Source organism: Gossypium raimondii, chromosome 6 (genome assembly GCF_025698545.1).
Source record: "Gossypium raimondii isolate GPD5lz chromosome 6, ASM2569854v1, whole genome shotgun sequence".
In the NCBI taxonomy this organism is placed as follows: Eukaryota; Viridiplantae; Streptophyta; class Magnoliopsida; order Malvales; family Malvaceae; genus Gossypium; species Gossypium raimondii.
In genome coordinates this window covers 57,348,873-57,352,319 of record NC_068570.1, presented here as the reverse complement: position 1 = coordinate 57,352,319, position 3,447 = coordinate 57,348,873, and positions in this window count along the sequence as shown.

Sequence of the window (3,447 nt, the reverse complement as noted above, 5' to 3'; positions counted from 1 at the left end):
ACATTGAAGCCAATGATTCTACTTCCCTAGACAGTAGCAGAATAGATTGAAGATTTTAGATCTTGTCTCCCTAAGCAGTAGTGGAGCAGATCAAAGACGGTAGATTTTACCTCATCGTAGTTACAGTGGAGTACATTGAAGCCAATGATTCTACTTCCCTGGACAGCAGCGGAATAGATTGAAGATTTTAGATATTGTCTCCCTAAGCAGTAGTGGAGCGAGATCAAAGACGGCGATTTTACCTCATCGTGAGTTACGAGTGGAGTACATTGAAGCCAATGATTCTACTTCCCTGGACAGCAGCAGAATAGATTGAAGATTTTAGATATTGTCTCCCTAAGCAGTAGTGGAGCAGATCAAAGACGGCAGATTTTACCTCATCGTAGTTACAGTGGAGTACATTGAAGCCAATGATTCTACTTCCCTGGACAGCAGCGGAATAGATTGAAGATTTTAGATATTGTCTCCCTAAGCAGTAGTGGAGCAGATCAAAGACGGCAGATTTTACCTCATCGTAGTTACAGTGGAGTACATTGAAGCCAATGATTCTACTTCCACGGACAGAGAATGAATAGATTGAAGATTTTAGATCTTGTCTCCCTAAGCAGTAGTGGAGCAGATCAAAGATGGCAGATTTTACCTCCCTAAGGTTACAGTGGAGTACATTGAAGCCAGTAATCTTAACTTCCTTAGTAGTGCAGTGGAACAGATTGAAGCTACGACGGCGGATCTGGTTTCCCTGATATTGCAATCAAAAAGATTGAAGCCACAACGGCGGATCTTACTTCTTTAGCAGTGCAGTGGAACAGATTGAAGCTACGACGGCGGATCTGGTTTCCCTGATATTGCAATAAAAAAGATTGAAGCCACAACGGCGGATCTTACTTCCTTAGCAGTGTAGTGGAATAGATTGAAGCTACGACGGCGGATCTGGTTTCCCTGATATTGCAATTAAAAAGATTGAAGCCACAACGGCGGATCTTACTTCCTTAGCAGTGCAATGGAATAGCTTGAAGCTACGACGGCGGATCTAGTTTTCCTGACATTGCAATTTAAAAGATTGAAGCCACAACAGCAGATCTTACTTCCCTGACGGTGCGGTGGAATAGATTGAAGCTACGACGGCAGATCTGGTTTCCCCGACATTGCAGTTGAACAAATTGAAGAAATTAATCCTATCTCCTTAAGGTTGCAGTGGAGAGGATTAAAACCGCAGATCTCATCTGTCTGAAGTTGCAGTAGAGCAGATCGCATCAGATTTACCTTTAAGTTGTAGCAGAACAAATTGAAGCTACAAGTCTTATCTCTCTGAAGTTGCAGTGGAGCAGATTAAAGATAGCAAATTTTGAAGCTACAGCATGCGAATCTTATCTCCCAGACATTCCAGTGGAGTAGATTGGAGCACCAGTTCCTATACCTCTGAAGATGTAGTAGGTTGGAATGGTGCAACTTGAAGAAGAAAAGCACTGAAGAAGGTGAGGCTCAGTAGGACCGGGCACAATTGGGCTTTTAGTCTTTGCTCTATTCCCGTTACACAACAATGAGCAAAGAGGGGCAGCTGTACAAGCCCAATAATGCCCGGGCCCAAGCAAACAAATATGCTCGGGCCCAAACCAACAAACAAGACCTGCACCTATGACCAAGAACTAGCATTAACACAAAGAAAACTAAAAATCAAAGGAAACCCTAGTGCAGAAAGCCACCAAGAACTTCCAACGCCTCAAAGAACCTCTCCAAGCGCCAGAGGACTCGGAGATCGGCCCTCCACGTCGCGCCATTCGCACAACCACCAAAATAAAAGCGGACTAAGAGTCCACAAAAGAGAGGATTGTAAACTAATGCATTTTCATAGGCTATAAAAGCCTAGATTTGTATGAATGAAGGGGGAAAAATAGGGGGTATTAACAGAGAAATAGACAAAGAAATCGAAAAGAAAAAACTGAGTACAGATTCTCTTTTAGGTGAACTCGGGTTTCTTTTTTTTTCTTCTCGCGTTTTCTATATTTTTTATTTTTATTTTTATTTTTATTTTTTATATAACAAAAGAAAAGGGGAGAGGCATACCTGCGTGGTCTTATTTTATCCTATTTATTGATATTATTATTATTATTATTATTATTATTATCATTATTATTACTGCACATATATACGCATGTTTTAAATAATATACATATATATACTTTTTTATACTTTATATTTTTACTTTTCTAACATTTATAAATTTTATATTATATATGTATGCATGTATATTATATAACATATACACTTTTCGCTTCATAATTCAAGATACCCATACATTTTCATATATTCATGTACACGTTTTCCTTTAAATTTTTCCTTTTTATACATATTGCACATATTTTTATATTTTTACTTTATTTTCACAATTCTCATGTATATATATTCTTATATTTTTAAGTTATTTTCACAATTTGCAAATACATACATGCATTTTATTTAGATTTCTTTCATTCCATCTATTTTATATGTACACTTATATTTACACGTTGAATGTATGCGTACACATGCATGTAAATTTACTTGTATATTCTACCCGTATATATATTTGTTAATATTTATTCATTTTGGTCTTAAATTAGGATTTGTATCGTATTGTATTAACTTTTTAACATACCCATCTAAAACTATATTTTGGTTTAAACTATTCACCAAAGTGAATTTCTTGATTTGAAGGTTTTTTGAGTAAAGCATTATTGGAAGTTTGGGATTTTCGAGGGAAATTGAGCCCTAACGTATTGGGTTCTGATTTTCTTTGTCAATCCTGAATGACCGAGAATATTTTTATTCAAAATGCATAAAAATCATTTTTGGGAACTTAACTTGTTGTGCCCTAACGTATTGGGTGTGGCATGTTACTTTCTCGAAATGAGAATTTTCGTATAAAATAAAAGTGACATTCAAAGTTTGGGGATTATGAGGAATTGTACCCTAACGTATTGGGACTCGATTTCTTTACATGACTTGAACAATTGATTATCCTTTTGCCAATTTCATCATTCAAACTTATTTTAAAATCTTTTTTAACTTTCGACACTAAGACATTAAATAGTCAATTTGGTACCGATTTTTGGGCGTTACGAGGGTGCTAACCCTTCCTCGTGCGTAACTGACTCCCGAGCCTGATTTCAAAATTCGCAGACCAAAATAATTTTTTGAGGTGGGCCGGTCACACCTTAATAAAGGATCGGTGGCGACTCCAGTTTTACTTTTAAAAGTCGACAACTAAAATTTTGTTTTCAAAAAAACGGTTTCGACAATCTTAATATAAAATCTTCTATTCTAGTTGCCAAAAATGCCTTCATCTTAGCTTTAGCAACAATTAAAGATTTAAGGTACCCACAAAAGTAGGAGAAATTTACTATGGGTAAGTGTTAATTTGATGATTTTTAATTTTTACATTTCAGTTTTAATCAAATGATAATAATT